Below are 26,345 nucleotides of genomic sequence, written 5' to 3' on the forward strand. Positions count from 1 at the left end.
AGACCATGATTTCTGCTTCTAACACAGTGAGAATGTGTCTCTAGTACAGCACTCACTCAGTGCTCATCAAAGGCATGTCTCTGGGGTACTTTGTCCTCAGGGAGAGGTGGGGAAAATGAGATACCAGTGCTGTGTGGTATGAAGTCCCCACAGACTCAGCACTTGATCCCCAACTGGAGACAGAGGTAAAAGAATCCTGGAGCCCATCCCAGATGAGGAGACAAAGACAGTCACTCTGAGAAAACCCAGATATAGTGTCTGGCAAGAGTGGGTCTCAGTACCCATTGCCCAGGAAAATGGAGGACACTGAAAAAGAGCCAGAGTTCCAGTCAGGAGATCTGTCTGGTCCCAAGGTTGCCATCCTGGGATGTGGACCATAGTGGATCCAGCAGGAGGACCACTGTAGACATATTACCCACACTGGCCCAAAGCCACCATGGCATCTCTAGGACCAGGCTGACAAATGGCCATCGCAAGACAGCCCCAGCTGGGCCCTGTATCCATCCCTCCTTCCTTCAGGTGGCTTCTTGTCAGCAGGGCATAAATAATTTTATGCCCTCAATTACATCAGCAGATGAAATGTGGTGTCAGCAGATGAATGTAAGTCATTCATTTGCTTCAAGCAGACTCAGCAGGCAAAGCTGGGGGACCTTAATGGATGCTGGGCCCCACGGATGAGACCTGATCTGTTCAAACAAGTCCTGTGCTGAGTTTCAGGGAACGACTGCTCCTGCTATATTTTGCTTTCTTCTTGTGCCTTGGACAAGTTCAAGGGGTTGGCCCCTTGCTTCCATCTCTAAGGCAGGGCTCAACTTTTGGGGATTTGGAGTCCCACAGATAGGAGGTGACACTGTCCCGTGTGCAAGAAGTACAGGTTTGCTTGTCGTGTAATCCTGGGGGCTGAATTCAGGGCTGCTTGGTGCTTTTTTTAATGTTATTTTTTTTTTGTTTGTCTGTGTATGAATAGGTGTGGGTGCACACATATATCACACCCACATATATCACACACGCACACTCAGGTGCACTCGGAGGCCTGAGGACACTTGGTGTCAGTCCTCAGGCACCTTCCACCTTTTGTTTGACATAGGATCTCTCACCAGCCTGGATCGTCACAGGCCGGGCTAGCTGGCCTGAGAGCTCACGGCAATCCCCTTGTCTCTGTGCCCATCGCCCATCCTCCTCTGCTAGAGGCACAGACACACATCACCATGCCCTTTTAGATTCTGAGGATGTGAGTTCAGCTCCTGGTGCTTAACAAGGCAACACCCACTGAGCGACTGAGACATCACCCTGAGCCCAACACCTACCTCAAAAAGGCTTGTTTGGGTTTTTGGTTTTCCAAGACAAGGTCTCTCTGTTTAGCCCTGGTTGTCCTGGAACTCCTTCTGTAGACCAGGCTGGGCTCGAACCTGCGTCGGCCTCTGCCTCCTGAGTGCTGGGATTAAAGGCGTGTAACACTACACTGGGCTGGTTTGTTTCTTGGGTGGGGCTTTCACCATGTAGCCCCAAGTTGCCTATAATGTTTTACGTAGACTGGGCTGGCCTCAAACTCGTGGCAATCCTCCTGTCTCTCACTGTCATCTGAATGCTGGAACTATAGGTGTGCACTGGCCCTGCCCGCCCTCTCAGCTCCGGAGCATTGTGTCTACACTGGATAGTTTTACATCAACTTGGTACAGCTAAAGTCAACTGAGGAGGGAATCTCAATATGAAAAACACCTCCATAAGGTCAGGCTGCAGGCAAGCCTGTAGGGCATTTTCTCAATTAGTGATGGATGGGGAGGGCTCGACCATTGTGGGTGGTGCCGTCCCTACCTAGGCTGGTGGTCCTGGGTTCTGTAAGAAAGCAGGTTGAGCAAGCCAGTAAGCAGCACCCCTTCATGGCCTCTGCATCAACTCCTGCCTCCAGGTTCCTGGCTTTTGTGGGTTCCTGTCCAGGCTTCCTTCAGTGACAGACTACAATGTGGAAGTATGAGCTTAATAACGCCCTCACTCCCCCACCCTGCTTTGGGTCATGGTGTCTCATCACAGCAATAGAAACTTTAACTAAGGCATTGTTCATGCTGCCTGTACATGGGTATGTGTGTGCGTGCATGTACACACACGTGTGTAGGATGGGTATGTATGTATGTATATGGCAGTCAGAGAATACCCTTGGGTTGGTTGGTTGGTTTGTTTGGGACAGGATCTCTTGCTGACCCTCCCCAGACCTGGCTGACTGGGTGAAGCTGGTTGACCAGCAAGTCCCAAGAATAAATTTGTCTCCACCTCCCGGACACTGGGATTACAACCATGTCTAGAGGTGTGTGTGTGTGTGTGCACGCGCGCACACGCGTGCATGTATGTATGTATGTATGTATATAAGTGTGCTCATAAGTACACCAGCCTGTATACTACCATTCACATGTAAAGGCCAGAGGATAACTCCATAAAGTTGATTGCCTCCCTTCATCTTTATGTGGGAACTCAGGCCATCAGGGGCCTGCCAAGTGTTTTTTGCCTGCAAAGGTATCTCTCCAGCCCCACACCCAACTTTTTTTTTTTTCACTAAGGTTTTAATAGACAGTGCTTCCCACCCTCTGGCTTGGCTACAATCTACAAGTACACACTCGCTCTAGGCCTTGATGAGGATGTGGGGAGACAGTCCCCCTTGTCCCATGGCTGTGTTATGAACAATGGTATGCCCACCACAGTTCTGTCTGCACACTGATCACCATTCAGACCCGCGATTCCATCCCTGTGCTTGTATCCAAGAGAACAGGAGCAGACACGAAACCCACGCTTGTACACAAACATTTCTACAGTGTTTAACAGGCAGCCGCTGGGCGTCGACAGAACGTGAGGTCTCTGCATGACAAAATATTATTTAGCTTTAATAAGAGACTGATGTTTTGGCATGTTCTAGAAAACAGATGAGCTGTGCACATAGTGCTGAAGCCCCCACCGAAGCCTGTATAGTCTGTGGTTCAGGAAGGACAAACTCCTTAGCACAGGCAGTGGGTTCCAGTGTAGACCTGATGGGACAAAAAATGCTAATCGGGTCTTCTAGGTGAGGCACGGGCTCTGAGCAAGTAGAGGCGGTAGCCGCTCCGTGCAGTGGGTGCACTGTTTGTTTCGGAGGATGAATTGTAGCTGTGAATGTAGCTTAGTTGGCAGAGTGCTTGTCTCACATGCAACAGGCCCTGGGTTCGAATTCCAGCACCCAGGTCAAGGGCAGCCTCTGCTACATAGTGAGTTCAAGGCCAGCGTGGGTTAACATGTCGGAGGTGGCAAAATGGGCCTGGAGGTTAAGAAAAAGTAGGGGCAGGACTAAAAATCTACCCCAAAACTGCCATCCACAGAGCTGACTCGGCTCAATACCACAGTGTGTATCTTCCGGTTAACTTTCCTGTCAAAAGCAAATGCATAAACTGATTTCCTAACCATGTGTGCCTCCACAGCAGTTTCTGTCCCCTGCATTATTGATGAATATTTTTACAGCCAACTGGAATTTGCTTTCAATAAATATGTATGTGTACTGGATAAAAGGTCTAAACCTAGGTGTGGGGTACACACCTGAGACCCCAGCACTCGGGCAGTAGTAGAGGAGGGTCATAAATTCAAGGTTATCCTTGGCTACTTAAGTTTGAGGATAGCCTGGGCTACAAAAGGCTGTTTCAAAAAAGAGTAAGAAAAGAAAAGAAAAGAAAAGAAAGAGAGAAAGGAAGGAAGGAAGGAAGGAAGGAAGGAAGGAAGGAAGGAGGGAGGGAGGGAGGGAGGGAGGGAGGAAGAGAGAGAGAGAGAGAGAAAGAAAGAGAAAGAAAGAGAGAGAGAGAGAAAGAAAGAAAGAAAGAAAGAAAGAAAGAAAGAAAGAAAGAAAGAAAGAAAGAAAGAAAGAAAGAGGAAGGAAAGACAGACAAAAGCAAAAGCAGGTGACTTAGAAACGATGGAGGCCGCATGATCCAATATGGGAGCCTTTAGACTCTTTAAGGCCATGGAAAAATGAGAAGCCATGCAGAAGCAGCCAGGCTGAGAAGGACAGGAGCACACAGACAGCCCTCAAGGCATACATGAGAGCCTGGTGTGTGGCTCATGTGTATTTCATGAGCTATTTGCGTGGTTCATGTGTGTGTGTGTGTGTGTGTGTGTGTGTGTAAATGTGAATACGTGCGTTGTGTGTGCACTATATGCCTCTGCCCAGGCTCCTGGGAGGAACCCACAACCCCCACTCCTGTAAAGGACTCAGGCTCCCATAAGAAACCCTTCACTCAAGCTTCTGTGGGGGAACCCCTCACCCAGGTTCCTGGATGGCTCCTCATTAACTGATGGTTTACAAGCTACGGTTGGGTGGAGTGATTCCTTTGGCTTGTCATTGGTGTCTGTCTAGGGTGAATAGACATTCGTTCACATCACCCCGGGAAAAGCAGATAACATGGGTCTGGGGGTGTGGGGATGGGCATCTCTGAGTCATCTTCATCCCTGAATAGTGTTCCAGTCCAGAGTTCCCACACAGAGAGGGATTCAAGACTATTGTAGTTCCCGTCACGCAGCTTAGAGCCCTGACCAAATTCTGTGGAGACATAGAGGCCAGTTCCTGTGACAATGACCTTGGCAGGCCTGCTGTAGTGGCCTTCACAAGCAGTCGTGATGTCAGCAGCTCCTAGGAGATGACCCTCTGGGCACAGGCCCTGGCCCTCCCTCCCCCAGCCGGCAGTGGAATCAGACAGTTCCCTCTCTGCAGGCCACGGGCAGGTCGATAAAAACCTGTCCTCTCTAATTCATCATTTGCTTAAGCACCACCTAGCAGGGCCCTTCTGGGAGACACCAGGCTGTGACCACAGCTACCTGCTTGTCACAGATGGCACAGGAGGGAGGCTGCAGCCCTGTGGCCCAGACCTGGCCCTGAAGAAACCAGTCTGAAAGCCAGCCTGAACCACCACCCACCCTGAGCCTGTGCCACCCACGTCTCCCTGTTGGCAGACATGTGTCCTGGCTGAGCGGCTAGGCTGTCCTCTGTCTCCCAGCCTGGGCACTGGAGTGCTCCAGACTCTGTAGGCAGGGATGGCCCACAGGGCCGGAGTGTACACACTGGGACCCTGAGTGTTTGAAAGGGGAGAAGTTTGCACAAGGCCCCCAAAGGGAGGCAACTTGATTATCGAGTGTGTATGTGTGCTGCATGCACATGAGTGTGTGCTATATACACATGAGTGTGCATGTTATGTGCACATGAATGTGTTCCATGCATATGAGTGTGTATTACATGCACATATGTGTGTGTATGTGTGTGTGCATGTGTTACATGCACTTGTGTGTATCTGTGTTACATGCATATGAGTGTGTGTTACATGCACTTGTGTGTGTCTGTGTGTGTGTGTGTGTGTGTATACATTGCATACACAAGAGTGTATGTGTGTGGTTGTACCCAAGTGCACACACACAGAGCTCAGAAGCCAACTTCAGATATCTTTTTTCATTTCTTCTGTCTTACTGGCCTGAGATAGGATCTCTCACTAGGCTAGAAGTTCATTATTAAGGCTAGGCTAGCCAGTCGGCAAGTTCTTGGAATCTGCTCATCTCTGCCCCACCCCCCACAAAGCCCTATCTGGCTTTTTACATGGTGTGAGGGTTCAAACCCAGGACCTCACTCTTGGAGAGCAAGCACGGTTTCTCATTTAGCCTCCTCCTAGACTCCATCTCGTTTGGAGACATGCTCTCTCACAGGACCTGGGGCTCACTGATAAGGCTAGGCAGGTTTGCTGGTGAGCCTTAGTATCTGCTTCTCTCTCTCTCTCTCTCTCTCTCTCTCTCTCTCTCTCTCTCACATATATATATATATATATATATATATATATATATATATATATATATATATATATATATATATATATATATATATATGTGTCCTCATCAGTCAACTTGACTAGCTTTGAGGGAGTTACAACTCTGAGCACATCTGTGAGAATATCACCAGAAAGTGATGTGGAAAGACCCAGCCTAAATATAGGCATCACCATCCCATAGGCTGGGGTCCTGTCTAAGTAGAAATGGGGAAAGGAGAAAGTAAGGTGAACACCACCACTCATCTCTCTGTTTCCTGACTGTGGATGCAGTGTGAGCAGCTGCCTCATGCCCCTGCCCCCATGCCTCCCCATCACAATGGACTGTGTATCCTCAGACCGTGAGCCAGATATCACAATGGGCTGCGCACCCTCAGACTGTGAGCCAGAGCAACCCTTCCTTTCTTTGAGTTGCTTTTGTCACAGCAATAAGTGTCTATTGCACCACTCTTGGGTGACAAATGAAGACCCTGTCACCACCAACCAACTGGGTCAGTATGCTAGGGCTGCCGTAAGAAAGGACTATGAAGGGATGGAGAGATGGCTCAGTGGTTAAGAGCACTGACTGCTCTTCCGGGGGGTCCTGAGTTCAAATCCCAGCAACCACATAGTGGCTCACAACCATCTGTAATGAGATCTGATGCCCTCTTCTGGTGTCTAGAGACAGCTACAGTGTACTTACATATAATAAATAAATCTTGGACCGGAGTGAGCGGGGGTAGAGTGAGAAGGAAAAACAAGAAAAGTGCTATGAAGCCAGGCAGTGGTGGTGCACACCTTTAATCCCAGAACTCAGGAGGCAGAGTTAGGTGGATCTCTGAGTTTGAGGCCAGCCTGCTCTACAGGACAGCCAGGGCTACACAGAGAAACAAACAAACAAAAGCAAACACTATATTTTATATACTGAGGCAAGGTCTTTCAGACTTTATCAATTGAGATTGAGCTAAGATGTTCCAGGAACCTTTTGTTCCTTCTTTCCATTCACTGGGTTTCCAGGGAGGTCGCCGTACCCAACCAACGTTTGTATAGGTGCCAGGGATCCAAACTCCAGTACCCACACTTGTAAAACAAGCTCTTCACCCGATGAGCCATCTCTGCTGTCTCTGTCATCCTGTCATCTTAGGTGAACACCAGTCATCCTGTTGAGGACCTGCCCTGATCAAATACAACCTCATCCCAAGATTCCAAGCGCCACTAGACTCACAAACCAACAAGCAGGATCTAAGCCCACCTTGCCATGACCCTAAAACCCTAAAGCACACACACTCACACCTAGCCACGACACCTATTTAAATGGAGCACGTGGATCCCAGCTAGGTGGTACGCATATACCACCACTATAAACCAACACTTGGGATGTGGAGACAGGAGGCCCCAAAGTCCAAGGCCAACCTGAGTTACATAATCAGCTCATTGCTAGCCTGGGCTACATAATGAGTTTTAAGACCAGCCTGGGCTATATGAGCTTCTGTCTCAAAATTCAAACAAACAATCACTATGCTCTTGGGGATCAGTGAAACGGCTCAGTGGGCAAAGTGTTTGGCACTCAAACCTGTCAACCTGAATTTGATTCTCAGAACCCATAGAGATGGAAGAAGAGGACCAGTCCACAGTGCTGTGATCTGATCTCCACACTGTGGCCCGCACACACACAGACACACACAGACACACACACAGACACACACACAGACACACACAGACACACACACAGACACACATACACACACAGACACACACACAGACACACACACACATACACAGACACACATACACAGACACACACACAGACACAGACACACACAGACACACGTAGACACACACATAAACACACACACAGAGACACACACAGACACACAGACACAGACATACACACACACACACAAACACACATAGATACACACAGACACACACACACACACAAACACACATAGATACACACAGACACACACACACACAAACACACATAGATACACACAGACACACACACACACACACACATGCACACAGACACACACAGACACACATAGACACACACACATAAACACACACACAGACACACAGACACAGACACACATAGACACACACACACAGAGACACACATAGACACACACACATAAACACACACACACAGACACACACAGACACAGACACACATAGACACACACATACACACACAGAGACACACATAAACACACACAGAGACACACACAGACATACACACACACACACACACACACATACACACATACATAAACACACATAGATACACACAGACACACACACATGCACACAGACACACACACACTGATTCTGATTTCTTAAAACAGTGGTTCTTTTTTTTTAACCCTAACCCCTGACCTTGACCCTAAACCCTAACCCTAACCCTGATCCTAAACCTTAACCCTAACCCTAACCCCTAACCCCTGACCCTGACCTTAACTCTAACCCTATAAACAGTGGTTCTTAACCTGTGGATCAAGACCTCTCTGGGGTTCTCAAACCAGATAATTACATTATGATTCATAACAGTTGCAAAATTACAACTATGAAGTAACAATGAAAATAATGTTATGATTGGGGGTCACTTCAACATGAGGACCTGTATTAAATGGTCACAATATTAGAGAGGTTGGGAACCACTGTCTGAAAAGGTCTTTGTTCATCTGAGCAGCACAGCTATGAAACACCCAGATGTCTCCCTCTCCACTCGACTGCTTCAACTAGTCCACCGGATGGTTAAGTAGCTGCTGTTTCAGGAGACTAGAAGAAACAGACGTTGCCAAGATTCTTACAAACTTTGTCCAGAACTGGCTGGGAGCCACCATGACTTCATCCTGAAATCAAGACAATCTAGGTCAGGGCAGGAATTTAAGGGGAGAAGCCAGCTCTCCCTAGGGGAAGCAATGTATGCAGGAGGTGCCTCTGACCGGCATCAATGGATGGGCAGAGGCAGCAATGTCTGATCTCTGTTTGCTATGTGGGGGGTTTGGTAGATTCACCACGAGTATTGTCAACACATTTAGAAGATTTGTTCTGGTTTAATTTGGGGAGGGTGGAGCGAGGTGGGTGGAGGTTTGAGACAGGGTTTCTCTCCGTAGCTCTGGCTGCCCTGGAACTCACTCTGCAGACCTGGCTGGCCTTGAACTGAGAGATTCACCTGCCTCTGCCTCTCAAGTACTAGGATCAAAGGCATAGGCTACCACCATCCAGCACACTCAGAAGTTTAACAAGAAAGCAAAGAAGCACTCCGGGGTGCCCCGTGTCTAGGAGTGTACCCGAAGTGCAGGGCTGGGTGCTAATGAAGACTATAGAGACACCACGAGAGGCTTCATGCCCCGACTAGCCCCAAGTCCCATCTCTGCGTTTCCTGTTGGCTCTGGAACCCAGAACAGTCTGTGGTATTCACCATCTCTGTTGGTGGCAGTCGGTGTGGGGGCTTGAGATTTGCATAAGCTGGGGGAGAGCTAACTGCAAAAGAGCTCTCAGAGAAGGTTCTCAATAGCCACCCAAATGCTCTGAGGTACTGAAAATAAACTGGGGAGAGGAAGAGGCCAGCGAGGGGGAGACGCGTGTGTACGCAGAAGTCTCCAGAACTTTGCTGGGGACTCTGGTCTTCAGTGGCCATTCAACTTTACGCTTAAACTTGTCGTTGAACATTGATGTGCATATGTCTCCTCCCTTTTCTTGAGTGTATATAGGTGTGAGTGCGTGGCATGTGCACACTCAGGCCCGAGGAGGATATCAAGTGTTCTGCGTTGTTACTCTCTGCCATATCCCCTTGATGAAGGGTCTCTTTGTTGAACCTGCAACTCAGTTGGCATCTGTCAAGCCCAAGTCGTCTCCCTGTCTACACCCTGCCCCAACCCACTTACTTACACAAAACTCAGGTTACACAGAGCCACATTTGTAGGTGCTGGTGATCTGAACTCAGGTCCCCATTCGTGTGCAGCAAGCACCTCTGGGTATTTTCAGCGAGGTTTAACTGAGCGAGGAAGATGTACCCTGAGCCCGACCTGAATGTGGATGGCACTGATCCACAGGGTGGGAGCAAAAAAGGAGATTGAGCTGAGCACCAGCATTCACATCTCTCCACCTCCGGTGGCCTCACGACCTGCCACCATGTTTTCCCCACAGTGATGGACTGTGCACTCTCAGACTGTGAGCCAACCCAAACCTTCCTCCTTTAAGCTGTTGCCACAGCAAAGAAAAGAGTCACCAGGGCTGGAGAGATGGCTCGGCTGTTAAGACTGCTCTTCCAGAGGTCCTGAGTTCAATTCCCAGCAACCACATGGTGGCTCACAACCATTTGTAATGAGATCCGATGCCCTCTTCTGGTGTGTCTGAAGACAGCTACAGTGTACTCACATACATTAAATAAATAAATAAATAATTCTTTTATTTAAAAAAAAAAGGAAAAGTAAAGAAAAGAAGGGAAAGGAAAAGAAAAGAAGAGAAAAGAAAAGAAGAGAAAGAGTAACCAGTAGCCAGAGTTTCTGTCTGGAATGGTGACATACTCTGTCACAGGCGGGTGCCCCACACCATGAATGTGCTTGGCACTGCTGAACTGTACACACAAACATGGCTAAAATGGGAAATTTATGTTGTAAACCTTTTACTATAAATTGGGAATGAGGAGGCAGATTTGCCGCTGTCTGCAGATAATGTAACTGTCACCTGTGGAGCTGTGGAGAATACCGGGTGTCTGTCAGGGAGTTTTTAGGTGCCAGAGGTCATTTAAAGACACCAGGGTTGCATGGAATCACATTTGACCTGATCTGGAAGTTTTCTCCCTGGAGGTTGGCTTTCACTGGCTGGAGCTAACCCGTACTAACCAGTCTTACCTGGCTGAAAACCCTGTGAACCACAAGAACAATCTGGCAGGCAAGATGTAGGTGCCGGTGCATCTGTGGCATGACTGTTGCATAGTAACCTGCCCCTTTCAGAGTGGACTTGAAGTGTGCTCTACAGGAGGGAGTTAGCACCTGTTATAATCGTCATCAAAAGCCTATGGATTGAGCGGTCATATGCCCTGGAGAGGAACTTAATATTGTTGCTTTAGGAAATGGACATGGTGTATCTTCTAAATGCCCATGATGTTTTCACCCGTAGACAAGTGGTACGCAGCCTCGGTCAGAGGATCTGTTTGAGGTCACTGTAGGTGACTTTAGAGACCCACATCTGGTCCAAGTTCTGGGAATAAATGCCCTTTGAGTGCTTAGTTCTAAACAGGACATCCATTACAACCCCATAAGGCTCAAAGTGCGTCAGAGTGGAGGGAGAAGAAAGAATGTAACAACCATAAAACTCCTCGGAGGAAAGCTGCAAACAGTCTTCAGCGTGTGACATGGCCGCTGGATGCATGACCTCACGATAGCTGTGGTTACCTGCATAAGACACACACGACAGAGCCAGTGACCGAGCCAGCACCGGGAGAAGGAGCCCATGAGCCTTACCCATCTGAGCTGTGCTTCCCTGTTAATGCGCTGGGGGGAGGGGAGGCCATTTCCCTCAGTGGTGTACCCTCTGGCAAGGAGACCACATTCTAGTAAATAAACTGTGTTCATGCAAGGCCCTAATGAAACTCAGGGGCCGAAAATAAAATAAGCCAGGTGTTGGTGGCGCATGCCTTTAATCCCAGCACTGGGGAGGCAGAGGCAGGCGGATTTCTGAGTTCGAGGCCAGCCTGGTCTACAGAGTGAGTTCCAGGACAGCCAGGGCTATACAGAGAAACCCTGTCTCGAAAAAACCAAAAAAAAAAAAAAAAAAAAAAAAAAAAGAAAAGAAAAGGAGAAGAGAAGAGAAGAGAAGAGAAGAGAAGAGAAGAGAAGAGAAGAGAAGAGAAGAGAAGAGAAAAGAAAAGAAAAAATTAGAATTAAGAGGGGATCCAGCTGGGAAGGAGTTCACTAGAGATGTGAGAGGAATGAGAGAGTAGTGGGGAAGAAAACCAAAATGTGTCATATACATTTATTTTATTTTTTTTTAAGATTTATTTATTTATGTATTTATTTATTATATGTAAGTACACTGTAGCTGTCTTCAGACGCTCCAGAAGAGGGCATCAGATCTCATTACGGGTGGTTGTGAGCCACCATGTGGTTGCTGGGATTTGAACTTCGGACCTTCGGAAGAGCAGTCGGGTGCTCTTACCTACTGAGCCATCTCACCAGCCCCGTATACATTTATTAAATTGTCAAATCGTGATCATTGTGGTCATCACCATCACCATCACCATCATCATCATGGCCGTGAAGACGATTGGTCGCCGCTAAAGTTCTTGTCCCAGAAGCATGAAGATATGGGTCTGATTCACAGCACATCCATCCCATAGAAAGCCTAGCATGGTGGTGCATGCTGGTAATCCCAGAACTGGGGCACGGGAGCAGGAAGATCCTGGAACTCCCTGGCCCGCCAGTCGAGCTGGATTTGCAAGCCCCAGGTCCTAGTGAGAGACTGTTGGTACAGTCAGGGTAGGTGGGGGATGACACTGAAGGTTGACCTCTGGGCTGTGTGTGTGTGTGTGTGTGTGTGTGTGTGTGTGTGTGTGTGTGTTCTCCCTGCTTCGTAGGTGAAAGCCCTGGGGCTGCACCCTCTCACCTTCCAGGCTGTGAAAGCTGAAGCTATTTTTATGCAGTCAATAGTCCTTCCCCTCCAGGGAGACAAGACGTCAGAACCTTCTTTTTAGGTCAAAAGCCCCCTAGAAAATCCAATAAAGCTAGGTGGGGTGGCTTACATTTTTAATCCCAGCACTCAGGAGACTGAGATAGGAGCGGTGCCATAAATATCAGGCTAGCCTGGGCTACAGAGTAAGACCCTGATGATGATGATGATGGTGGTGGTGGTGGTGGTGACGATGGGCTGGAGAAATGGCTCACTTGTTAAGACTGCTTGTTCTTCTTTCTGAGGACCTCACTTCTATTCCCAGAACAGGTGACTGTAACTCACAAACGCCTGTAATTCCAGGTCCAGGGGATCCAATGCCCTCTTTTGGTTTCTGCAGCACACACACAAATAAACAATAAATCTCTTAAAAATAATAATGAGAGAGAGAAACTGATGAGAGTTCCTTGCTGGGAGCTGGAGAGGTGGCTCAGCAGTTAAAGGCACTGGCTGCTCTTCCAGACGACCTGGGTTCCATGCTCAGCACCCACGTGACCGTTCACTACAGTTTATAGCTCCAGTTCCAGGGCATCTGACACCCTCACTCAGACATAAATGGAGGTAAAATGCACATACAATATAAACAATTTTTTTTTTAAAAGGAGCCACTTGTCAGAAAAGTCACACAACGGTTACAAATCTCTGATGTCATGAAGCATGAAATGTCTGAAAGGAAATCCGTCTCCTGTCAGGCTCAGCACCAGGGATACAGCCCTGAAGCAGGCTCTACAGGGAGCCCACACGTTGGAGGGCCAGACTTGGCCACACAGCCTCTGAGTCCTGTGGGCCACAGGTCAAAGAACACTGTGGCAAGCCAAAGCACAGAAGACCCATGGTGACAGGGAGCCAGTGGGAGACTTGCTGAGAAACAGCTTCTGTGGGGGACTTTTGTGCCCTGCACCCTCACCTGGGACCTAGGCTTGAACGCTCTTGCCTGAAAGATGGGGAGATGGAAAGCTACTCTCATGTGAACAGTCGATATTCCTTCTGTGTGTGTGTGTGTGTGTGTGTGTGAGAAAATGTATATAAGGCTGTATGTATGGGTACGTGTTTGTGCATGTAACTTATTACATATAAAAATGTACGTGTGTGATTCAAGCTGGATTGATGTACATTTATGTGTGAGAATGTGTCCTTGAGTCACTCTGCATCCCTGTGCCTGTGTGTGGCTTATGTATGGGTGTGAACATGTTTGTGTGTGACTGTGCCACGTGTTACTGTATACATGCATGTCACCGTTTCTGGCTTATAGCTGTCATTGTGACTCTGTGTATGAGAGTCAGTGTGTGTGTGTGTGTGTCCCTGTACCTGTGCTTGATATCCCTGGGTAGTGTGTCTGTATGTAACTCAGCATGCGCTGCCCTGTATACAGGCGGCACTAAACATGTATGTGAGGGGCCTGCCTCGCTGTCTGTGGCCTCTCAAGTTGAAGATGACCTTTTAAGTGACAGTGAGAATAAGGGTGAGGCTTTTCCTCAAAGCTCTCTCTCTGTGCTCTCAAATGTCCTTCAAGAGGCAAAGCTGATGAGAAGGAGGGGGGCATCGCAGGAGGCAGCAGAAGGAATACAAAGTGGCCTGGCTAGCCCCTACCACAGGGGCCCTAGACTAGGGCAGTGACCCACCTGGGGGGCTTCAGGCCCCCTAAGAGTCCTGCTGTGCCTGCCACACCCTGAGAGAAGGAGCATTTGGAACTGTGTGCAGAGATAACAAAAAATCACCAATGTTGTTTCAAAAAAGCACTCCCGGCATGAAAGTGCTGTCTTCTGTTGTCATGGAATTAACAATACAGATAAAGATCAAAGAGACTAGAATAGATTCGGCTCCGTCTCCCACTAAACTGGACTCCCGTTCACCCAAACTTCAGACTCTCAGTTCCCTCCAGAGAACATTCCAGATTGGCGGTTCTCAGACTTCCTAATGCTGCGACCCTTTAATGAGGTTCCTTGTGTTACAGTGAACACCCCCCCCATCACCATCACACACCGATAAAATGATTTTTTTTTGAAACTTCATAGCTGTAATTTTGCTCCTGTTATGATTTGTAATGTAAACAACTGTGTTCTTACCTGGTCTTAGGCAACCCCTGTGAAGAACCACTGTTCTAGATGGTACAAGGCAGTCCTCCATCACCCCAAGTGCGGGGACCCCAACCCTCCTAGACAGTCATTTAGTTCCTTTTAGGCAAAGCTCCCTCCTCAACCCCTACCCACCACCCTGCCCTTCACCTCTTGCACATTGAAAGCAGAAGAGGGCAGTCGAGCTGTCTGGGAATGGAGTGCTCTTGGGAGCCAGAAGATGTGGGTGCTCTGAGACAGAGAAGGGCCTCTGATTCTCCTCCCTGGTTCCAGCCACTTTTAAGGCCCAGCCTCTCCTATACCTATGTTGCTGTGACAAAATCCCGAAGGGAAACAACCTTAAGGAGGAAAGAGTTGATTTGGCTTCCAGGGCTTTCTCTTAGGAAGCCTGGAGCCTGTTAAATCCAGTCCCCACTCAGCAGGCGCTCTTGCTTTGGGCCTGAGGGAAAGCAGACAGCATCAAAAGAGGGCAGATGGAGGAGACCTGCTTACCTCATAGCAGCCAGGAAGCAGAGAGAGAGAGAGAGAGACAGAGACAGAGACAGAGACAGAGACAGAGACAGAGAGACAGAGACAGAGAGACAGAGAACTCCCAAAAGGCAACAATGGATGGGAAAGAAGACATATCTCTCATGGCTGTGTCCCACCCTCGTATACAATGATCTACTTCTAACCAGGTCCCAACTCCAAACCGCTGTTTCAGCTCTGAACCCGTCAGTGGATCAATACATTCATTTGTTGAGGAACATTCATACCCTAACTAGGGCATTCTAGGCTCTACCACTGAGCCACGCCCCCCAGCCCCTCACTGGGGGATTCTAGGCAGGGGCTCTACCACTGAGCTAGCTCTACCACTACCCAGCTCACTACTGAGGCTATAGCCACACAATTCAGGCCTTCTAGACGAGAGAGAGAGAGAGAGAGAGAGAGAGAGAGAGAGAGAGAGAGAGAGAGAGAGAGAGAGAGAGAGAGAGAGAGAGAGAGACACCAAGGTCACACACGGAGTCAGGAGCTTAAGTAACTCCTTCAAATGCCTCATCCAGGGCTTTCTTTTGGAAAGCCTGAAACCTATTAAATCTTTAAAGGACATTATCAAGGGAGGCACATCACGTTTTCTTAATCCTTAAGGAGGATTAGAGAATTCAGCCAAGATAAACTCCTTCTGCCAGCGCAGCCGTGCTCCCCCTGGGTCTGCAGCCTGGGAGATGTCTCCAGCACCAGTGATGCTCACAGCTCATATTCATACCCACTGCAAACCTCTGAGAATCCTGACAGCTGAGAGGAAGGGTCCAGCCAAGCAGCAAAAACAAAATCAGAGAGTGTAAGGCTTCACCCTACATAAGCAAGGCTGGGAATCAAAAGGTGAAAGGCTCACACTCCGTAGTTAAGTGGTACAATGCAGTGTGATTGCTAGCGGGGTTGCAAGCACGCTTTCCTGGTATACATGAAGCTCTGTGTTGAATCCCCAGCACCCCATAAAACTGGTGTGGTGCATACCTGTATTTCCAACACTCAAGGTAGAGAAGGAAGAACCAGAAATTCAAGGCCATCCTTGCCTGCACAGAAAATTGAAGGCTATTCTAGGCTACTTGAGACCCTGTCTCTATCAAGGTAACAGGCAAACTGTGAAGTGGATACATTTGCCCATCTGTCTCTTAACAAAGAGAAGGACTAGTGGAATTGCTGATCTGGCTGCTCTTGGTCAGCTCAGGGCCACCTGACACCCCCATTTTTCCTTTCCTACCAGTTTGCTCTGATTCTGTTCCCTGAAACGCACATCCTGGTTTACTCTCAGCCCAAAGAACACAAGCAGCAATCGAATCCAAGCAGGGAGCCTCAGGACTGCTCCAACCTGAGACTTAACATCCCAAAGGGGGGTCTAAACAGCAGGACACCGGAACCCGGTCTTCCACAGACTGCTTAGCTGCGTCTGATTGGCTGTCTGGACAGTGATGGAGATTTGCAAAGTCACAATGACCTGCCTTGCCAGACCCCGAGGTCTTGGTGGACTGAGTGTAAGTGGGAGTCACAGAGACGTTCAGAGACTCAGGTAAGTAACATGCTTAGCTTTGTTCTGGGAGATGTTCTGTGCAGAGAAGTGTCCTAAAGGGGCAGGGAGCTACCAAGGGGCCTAGAGAAGGTCACAGTTGTCCAGGCGGTGGACAGGGACCTGTGATGTATTTAGGGGACACTCATATAGATGATGACGAGATGCCCTCAGTGTGGAAGATATAACAGTAGTACGGAGATGACAATGGACTGTTTGGTGAGAAAAGCCCTGATTTTTATCATCGGATAGCTTTTTAATTACATTTTTAGTGTGCATGCGTGCATGCGTGTGTGTGCGTGCGTGTGTGTGCGTGCGTGCTTCTGTGTGTGTGTGCGTGTGTGTGTGTGTGTGTGTGACAGTGCATATTTGGACGTCAGAGGACAAGATGCAGAAGTTAAATTCTTTTTATTTCATGTGGCTTCCAAAGATTGAACCCAAGTTGTTTGACTTGGCAGCCAACGACCTTACCCACAGGGCCACCTCACCAGCCCAAGTACTGGTCCACTGTTGTGATGTGCCACACACACCATGGCTGACCTGAAGGTAACCACAACATTTAGTATCGTGGAATGTAGAATGGGAAACAGACCTGGTGCCTCCACCACAAAGGGAAGTGTAGAAATAACCTTTCCTACGCTGACGACTCAGAGCGTGGGCCCCTCCTGTGAGTTTAATCAGCTTAATTTTTAATTAGATTGGAATTTAATAGTCCTCTTGAAACTTTTCCTGAAAAAAATGTAATCAGGTCTCCGGAGCTGGTGCTCACAGCTCTAGCTCGTGTTCTCAAATGGAAGTGGCCAGGGCAGGTGTCTATATTTGCCTCAGGGATGCTCAAGAGGCAGACTCTAGCCTCCCAAAATGCTCACTCAACAAGTACTGACCTGACTCACCAGTCACAGGCCTCACCCACAGGGCTCAGGCCTTCCCCACAGACAAGTGTCTCCCCCATTGCCCCACACCCTCCACACAACGGTTTTGTACCAAGTTACACAATGTCCAGGTCATCTGTTTGTGCTACTGACCATCTAGGACTTACTTGACCAAATTGATGGATCAATAGTTGTCACATATCAATTAAGGTGACCTCCATCCTGATGTGATATCCTGATACACAGGTGACACCGCTGAGAGCACTTGTCTTAGGTTACACAGTGAGGACAGGGTGTAACCTGTTACCTTTCTTCTCTCTGGAGTGTGAGACAAAGGGCGGGGCTTATGGGACCACACTGTTGGGGCTACAGTCTACAAATGTCCTGACAGGGAACTGAAGGCTCCAGGAGTGAGAGAGGTAGTTCCTGTCTTTCTCTCCTGTCTGTCTGTCTGTCTATCTCTGTCTTTGCCTCTGTCTCTCTCTCTCCCCCTCCCTTCTCTACCTGTGGTGCAAAGAATCAAACCCATGGTCTTGACCATGCTAGAAAACAAAACAAAATAACAACAAAAACAAAAATAAAAACCTCTAGTGACTGGCCCCATCCCTGGGATCACTGGAATCACTGGGAAATTCTAGGCAGGGGCTCTACCACTGAGCCACACCCCAACCCCTCCCTGGGGGATTCTAGGCAGAGGCTCTACCACTAAGCCACGCCCCCAGCCCCTCCCTGGGGGATTCTAGGCAGAGGCTCTACCACTGAGCCACGCCCCCAGTCCCTCCCTGGGGGGTTCCACTGAGCCACGCCCCCAGCCCCTCACTGGGGGATTCTAGGCAGGGGCTCTATCTCTGAGCTATATTCCCAACCCCTGTGGGTCTCAAAATATTTAGTTCATTCTCCTCATCCTGAACCCCAGACATGGCAAACCATTTAGAGAGTCATCTATAAAGTCACACCTCAACAGATGTTTCCCCTGATGGAAGGGACTCTCTCTCTCTCTCTCCATTTACCCTCCTACATCATAACTTTTTGGATTGGAAAATGGCTCTCTTTATTTTCAGAGGAAACAATAAAGCTATTTTCAGCCTGGGAACAAATGAGGCCAGTAGTCATAAAAGCCTAAAAGCTGGTCCTAGAGAGTCCGCGTCACAGATGTCAGTGACCTGTTCCACGTGGGGGGCACTTGGTTTCACGGGGTGTAAGTACAAAAAAAAGAAGGCTATAAGAAGAGAGCAACAGCGAAGCACAGAGAGGACACTGGAGTCACATAGCTTGATGAGACACCCATCAAGTCACACTTGATGAGACACTGAGCCCCACAGAGAGTGTGTGCCCCATCTTAGGACATACAGCCCATGGGTGCCAGAGCCCCACTCTGCAAGGCTCTGCTGGGCACCGGGGCTGTAGCGACAGCTACGGTGTTTTCTCAGCGCCTGGGAACAGATGGCCCCAGTTCCCACCCACGGAAGCCAAACATTTTCCCTGGCTCATTCGCTCAGAAGCCTGCTCTTGTAAATAGAGAGTAGAAGAGCTTTCTCAAGCCGCGTGCGCGTGTGGCTCACATAGACCTGACACCACGAGGAGAAGTCTGGGAGGGAGCACAGACAGACTCGGGTAAGCAAGACTCCCCAAGCGTGTGTGTGTGTGTGTGTGTGTGTGTGTGTGTGTGTGTGTGTGTGTGATAGAGCCGGGAGTCTCTTGGCCAGCAACGAGCCATGAGAGGGTACAGTGTAGGCCTGGAGACTATTCTTCCCTCTGCCACTCCCATGGGGTCGGTCTGCGGTGGGGGGCAGTCTCTGGCATCAGTTTTCTTGCCTGTGAAATGGACACACTTATGAGCTTTCTGGAAAATGAAGGCGTATGTGGGAGTCTGGTGCTTTTTCCTCCCTTCATCTGGGGGTAGGTGGTCACTTCGGGGGATCTCTTGTCATCCTCTTTCACCAGCAAAGCCTTTTATGGCTCATTCTTATTTCCTCTGCTGTGTGACCTTGAATAAATGCCTTCCCCTCTCTGGGCCTCATCCCAGTGTCAAAGGGAAGTCACAGGAGGATTCCTGTGGGAGGTGGAGTATGTTGGAACTTACAGTGAAGGAGTAGAAAGGGAGGGAATGTGAGGGGACTGAAGGAGGGAGACGCTTTGGGAGTAAGGTGGACAAAACAGACCGAGAAGCACTGTATGGGTACGGCTGAAACCCCCCCGGCACTGACGGGGAGTCAGGAGGATCAGAAATTCAAGACCAGTCCAGGCTATGTACCAAAGAAGGGAGGAGCGGGGAGGAGAAAGGAGAGATTAAGAAGACCATAGATGGGGAAGCCACAAGCAACTGATGTACAGCCAGGCTTCAAAGGATAGGCTGAGGAGATGCCCGAGGGTCCCCGAAAGCCAGAATTCACAGGAATACAGAACTACAGTGAGCAGCAGGAAGTGATACGGCCAAGCGTTCCAGGGTCAGCAACAAGGCTAGTGCCCCCTAAGGTGTTCCCCCACCCAACCCTGCCGTTCTCACCCATGGCAGCCAGTAATGAAGAGTTATTTCCAACTAAAAGCCCTTGGAGCTGAGCCAGGCAGCTCCTGGATGCTGAGCCGGCCTCCAGCAGTGGCCCGCAGCCCTAGCTGCCCTTAAGAGTCCTTATCCATCTCACTAGGTTGAGTCTCAGTCTTAGGAAGAGGCTGATGTGGGGGTGGGGGACACAACTGTCTGATTGCCAGGCCTAGTAGTCTTGGGGGGGGGCGGCTCAAGGGATGTCTGGACTAATAGATTTGGGGTGGGGAAGGATGTACATCTGTCCTGCTGCAGCGTGAGTTGGACAAGCTCCTCCAAGATGCTGGGCTGTCCTCTGTGATAACTCCCTCCCAACAGCAAAATGCAGATCCCAGCAGAGGATGCTCTCCCCACCCCCACCCCCACCCCCACCCCCACCCCGTGAGCCTGGCAGTGTGCCCAGGCAGCCTGCCCCTGCCCTCCCAGGACAATCCCTACCTCTGTGGCTTCCTTCCTTCTTTCTTTCCTTCCTTTTTCCCTTTCTTGGCTCTTATTTTAAAATGTTTTCTTCCCGTTTCTTTGTTTTATTTTTATTTCTTGTTGTTTTTTACTGGTTTGCCCTTTTTGAGACAAGGATAGCCAAGAACTCACTGTATAGACCAGTTGTCCTTAAATTCCTGATCCTCTTGCCTGTACTTTGCCAACTGCTGACATTACAAGTGTATGTCACCATACCCTGATAAAAGCATGAACAGCTCTGTGGGCTGGAACAGTGTTTTCACAACCTAGGACCCAAGTGCTTCAGAAATCAAGTTTGGATGGATTGCATAGGACAATTAATTTAATTTCTTTTTTTTTTTTTAATTTTAGATGCATGTGTGTTTTGACTGCATGCATGTTTGTGCACCATGCCTGTGACTGAGGTTACAGCTGGTTGTGAGCTACCTACCATGTGGGTTCTGGGAATTGAACTTGGGTCCCCGGGAAGAGTAGCCAGTGTTCTTAACTACTGTGCTATCACTCTGAGCCCGGAAAAACGGATTCTTCCCTCACACCACAGCCCCCAGGGCTGGGGTCTGAACCCGGAGCTTTATATAACCTAGGCAAGCGTTCTGCCTTTATTATTTTCACAGTGCTGGGGACTGAACCCACAGCCTCTTACACACTCAGCAAGTCTCTTACACGCTAAGCCGGTGCTCTGCCTTTGAACTGTACCCTGGGGGTTCTAGGCAGGCGGTTTGCTGCTGAGCTACCCTGAAGCTTTGGTTTCTTCCCTGTGCTCTCCCTACCCAGACGCCTTCAGACTCTGTCCATGGTGCTGGAGTTCCGGCCGAGCCGCACAGGAGTTGCTCCTCAGGTCCTAGGCAGCAGCAGCAGCTCAGGCAGGTCCGTCCCTCCGCAAATCTGCAGGGGACACTTCTCTCCCCGAGGCCAGGTTTTGATCCCTCTGATTTGGTGTACCCAAAGGGAGCCCAGACGTTCCAAGCTCTGAGGTTGCTATGAGGACACATGTGGCTAATTGTTTCAGGGATGTGTCACTGTGTTTTATTATAAAACACCCACCATCTCCCTCGCTTCCCCTTTTTACCAGCTGGCTTCTTGTCATCTGTGATCTATGAAAGCATTCTCTGAGCACCACAGTCCCTGAGAACAAGAGCAGGTGTCAGTATGAAGGCCACACCCACACGGGCTCACTGTGATCATAGCAATGGTCCTCCCTCTCTCCCTCACAGTGTCCTGAGCAGGCCTCCTACCCAGGCTTCTGGCTGCTTGTGGGTTGATGGGAAAGATCCTAATGGCCTTAAGCTAATAAGTTGGGAATAAATTGGGTTTGTGTCCACAGAAAGCAGCTGGTGGGGGAGGGGACCTGAAAGGACTTGAGGGTGATGGGGGTACCCTTGGGTGGCTGGTTCTCATTCTCTCTCTCTCTCTCGCTCGCTCTCTCTCTCGCTCTCTCTCCTCTCCCCCCCCCCCCTCTCATCTTTAAAACTGCATTCACTTGATCTGGGGAGCACACACTTGGGAAAGTCAGAAGACAACATCAGGAGTCAGACTTCTTTTCGCACTGTGTGGGTGCTGGGATTGAACTCAGGTCACCAGGCTTGAAGGCAGCACCTTTACCCACTGAGCCATCTCACCCTCCCTCCGCTACTGTTTTATTATGAAAATGTTAAGCATAAGTGAAAGCGACAGGAGTTGCCATGGGTGCTCACAGTCTATTCTGTCTCTTCTCTCAACCATCAACCCACCTCCCCATTGCACAGCCAGCCTCGGGCCCAACTTACATTAAATGGATTTCAAAGGCTCAGGCCTGTCATCCTTGCACTTAAGAGTCTGATGCAAGAAGATTGCAAGTTCAAGGTTAACCTTGGCTAAATGTTGAAACTGTCAGAAAAAAAAAAAGTAGAAAGAAGGAAGGGAAAAAAGAAAGGAGGGAGAGATGGGAGAGACAGACAGACATCAGACAGAGAGAGAGAACAATTGCAGATGTGAAGGTGCTAAATATTACTGTGAACTGAACTTTTCTCTCTCGTGTGTGTCTGTGTTTATTTGTGTGCATGCATGTGTGCATGTATGTGTGTATGTGTTTATGTGTGTATGTATGTATGCGTGCGTGTGTGCGTGCGTGCATGTGTGTGTGTCTGTGTGTGTGTGTGTGTGTGTGTGNGAGAGAGAGAGAGAGAGAGAGAGAGAGAGAGAGAGAGAGAGAGAAACCCAGACTGGAGCAGAGTTCTGACCTTTGAACTTCTGAACAGCCTGCCTCGACCTCCCAAGTGCTGGGGTTGTAGGTGTGCACCACCACGTTTGTGTCACATGCATGTGTGCTGTCTGTACATATGGGTGCAGGTGCATGCTTTTGTTGGAGTGGAGGGCATAGGAAGACATCAGGTGTCCTGCTCTGTCACTCTCTGTGTTACTCTCTTGAGGCAGTGTCTTGCACTCAGCCAAAGGCTAGACAGGCAGCCAGCAAGCCCTGCCCACCCTCCTTTTTGTCCATCACCATCAAGCCCCGCCCATCCTGCTTTGTTCATCACTACCACAGGGCTGAGCATCCAGGGTGCCTGGCTTTTTTAACCGTGTGCTTGGGGATCCAAACTTAGGTCCTCGTCCTTGTGCAGAAGTACTTGTACCCTCTGGGTCATCTCTCCCCTCCGGTTTGGCTGGTTTGTTTTGTTTTGTTGTTTTCAGACACTTTTTATTTTGATCTCAAACTGACTACATAACCAAGGATGACCTTGAACCCCTCATCCTCCTGTCTCCACCTCTGGAGGGCTGGGATGACAGGGACATATTACCAGGCAGCACCAGCACTTCTGCTGAGTTTTGACAAATGCTTGCAATGTGCAAGACATGTGTTGCCAGGACACAGAGCACCCCCCCCCATAGCTCCCTCCAATCCCGCCTCTCCCCCAAACCCCCGCAGAGGGCAGCCAGCATCTGATTGCTTTAGAGTACTCCTCTCTGTTCTAGAAAGTCACAGAAATGGGATCACATGGTGTCTGTTCGAGGCACACACAGGTGCAGGGCACATGGAAGGCTTTCCTTTACATCCCAAGTGGGCACCATGTGTGGGCGTGCTGCAGGCTGGCTCCATCTCCTGTGCGTAACACATGGCCTGTCTCCAGTTTACTACTATGAATAAAATGTACAGTTGTCCCTTGGTATCCGCAAGGGGTTCTATATAAAACCCTTCTGGCACCAGAATCCAAGGCGGCTTGTTAAATGGTGCTGTACTTTGTATAGAACCTGAACACACCCTTCCATATGTTTTTTTTTCATCAGTTTTTAAAAATTTTTTATTTATATGAGTACACTGTTGCTGTCTTCAGACATGTAAGAAGAGGACATCAGATCCCGTTACAGATGGTTGTGAGCCACCATGCGGTTGCTGGGAATTGAACTCAGGACCTCTGGACAAGCAGTCATTGCTCTTAACTGCTGAACCGTCTCTCCAGCCCCCACCCCCGCCCCTTTCAGGAATGGAAGACAGGGTCTCACGTAGTTCAGGCTGGCCTCAAAGTTTCTACGTAGCCAAGGATAGCTTTAGACTTCAGTTCCTCCTGCTTCTACCTCTCGAGTGTTAGAATTGCAGGTCTGTACCATCGAACCCCATTTTATGAAGTGCTGGGGATTGAACTCATGGCTTCACACATGCAAAGCCATGTTGTATTTACCCAGCCAACTGAATTACATTGCCAGCCATATTACATTTAATCAAAGGGTTTTTTTTTTCTTTTTAGTAACTATGTAGCTAATTATGATTTCCCCCTTCCCATAAGCTAATGACTAAGTACTGGAGTGTGGCTCAGTGGTAGAGTACTTACCTAGAGAGTGTGTCGTTCATCTTATACACTCATATGCACACACACACACACACACACGGCGTGGGAAGTTATAGAGATGGCTCTGTTGTTAAGAGTACTTGTTCTTACAGAGGTCCCTGGGCTCAATCCCAACACACACATGGTGAGTCACAACTATAATTTCAGTTCCAGGGGACACAATGCTCTTTTCTGACCAGCTTGGGCAGTAGGTAGACACAGATGTACATCTAAATGTGCAGACAAAGCACAAACATAAAATTTAAAAATATATATGTATTCTTTAGAGAGACCCCCGTCACTTGCAGTGTAGCATATCCCTGTTTTCCAAAATGCCCTCAGCTCTTGTTGCTATAGTTAGATTTTTTCTGCTATTATTCAAAGATGCAATGACTGTTGTTTTCTTAGGGTAACCTTCATGGAGTTGAAGCATCAATTTCTCCCTGTGCCTTTAAGAACTCGGGTTCTGCCACTTTTAAAACTTTCATAGGATCTCCTTATGACTTTAAGCCCAGTGTGTGGGAGCAGAGAAATAAGAATTCTTTATTATACTCGTCTCTCTAGACTCCAGATCTTATTCTACATAAGTTTCTTTGTCTGTGTGTGTCCATGCATGTGTGTCCATGTGTGTGTGTGTGTTTGTGCGCATGTGTGCGTGTGTATATGTGTGCACGTGCATGTGTGCATATGTGTGTGCATGTATGTGTGCCTGTGTGCATGCATGTATGTGTCTGTGCATGTGTGTGTCTGTGCATGTGTGTGAGAATGTGTGTGTCCATGTGTACGTGTTTGTGCACATGTGTGCATGTGTGTGCATGTGCATATGTGTGTGCCTGTGTGTGTGCATGTATGTGTGTGTCTGTGCATGTGTCTGTCGTGCATGTGTGTGCATGTGCATATGTGTGTGCCTGTGTGTGTGCATGCATGTGTGTGTCTGTGCATGTGTCTGTCATGCATGTGTGTGTGTGAGTCTGTGTGTGTAGTGTGTCACTGAGACATCTTGTCAATCCCACCATATTTATTGAGACAGAATCTCTCACTGAACCTAGAGCTAGTTGACATGGCTAGAATGGCAGAGAGTTAGCCACAAGGTCTCTCTTCTCTCCTCTCTCTCTCTCTCTCTCTCTCTCTCTCTCTCTCTCTCTCTCTCTCTCTCATCTCTTCCTCCCAGTTCTGGGATTACAGGCACATGTCACCATTTTTAATGTGGGCTCTAGGGATTTTTTAACTCGGGTCCTCACGCTTGCCCAGCAAGTATGTTATTAATTGAGCCATTTCCCCAGCCTCCTAGTTCCTTCTCTTCTGATGGCAGGTTTCTGCTCATTTGTCGTTTCCCAGAAAGCCACTTTACCCTGCTCCTCTGGTTTTTCTAGACTGAGAGAGTGGAAGTCATCTTCTGGATTCTGTCCCACTTCCTATTTCTGTGTCACTTCACACTTTCATACTTCTGGCTTTCCATATTAGTCTAAATCCTTTCTAACCATGTACATATCTTGGGGGCTTAAGATTTCGCTGTAGAGCTTACACATGATTGCACTGATTTTCCTGGGTTTTTCAATATAGCGTTCTCATTGTTCCCTGCTGGGAGGCATGTGACATCTGCACCTTCTTGTGCTCCTCAGCCACCTGCAGTGCTCGCTGTTGCCACCAACATCTTAGCATGTAAAGCCTTTCTATATTTAGAACTAATTCCTTGGGTTAGATTTTCTGGACCAACAGGGTGGTTTTTTTTTTTGTTGTTGTTGTTTTTTGTTTTGTTTTGTTTTGTTTTGTTTTTTTTGTTTGTTTTAACGCCAGTGTACTTTCCAGAAGAGTTGTCCCAATTGACATTTGAACCAGGAAGGGGATTGTTTATTTACTTATTCAATTTGCCCTTCTGGGGATGGTACCAAGACCCTCTTGCTAGGCAGGGGCTCTACTACTGAGCCACACCCCAGCCCCTCACTGGGGGATTCTAGGCAGGGGCTCTACCACTGAACCACACCCCAGCCCCTCACTGGGGGATTCTAGGCAGGGGCTCTACCACTGAGCCACACCCCCAGCCCCTCACTGGGGGATTCTAGGCAGGGGCTCT

The 26,345-nt window shown here is 48.7% G+C and overlaps 1 protein-coding gene across 1 annotated transcript in view; it reads left to right on the top strand.

The window, feature by feature from the left end:
* The first annotated feature begins 18,999 nt into the window (after window positions 1-18,999).
* Slc29a4 (solute carrier family 29 member 4) overlaps window positions 19,000-26,345 on the top strand; it is a 29,495-nt gene continuing 22,149 nt past the window's right edge. Inside the window, exon 1 of the mRNA XM_029477758.1 lies at window positions 19,000-19,081. The gene's annotated coding sequence lies outside the window, so the exon portion shown is untranslated. The remainder of the gene's footprint in view (window positions 19,082-26,345) is intronic.

Source organism: Mus caroli, chromosome 5 (genome assembly GCF_900094665.2).
Source record: "Mus caroli chromosome 5, CAROLI_EIJ_v1.1, whole genome shotgun sequence".
NCBI lineage: Eukaryota > Metazoa > Chordata > Mammalia > Rodentia > Muridae > Mus > Mus caroli.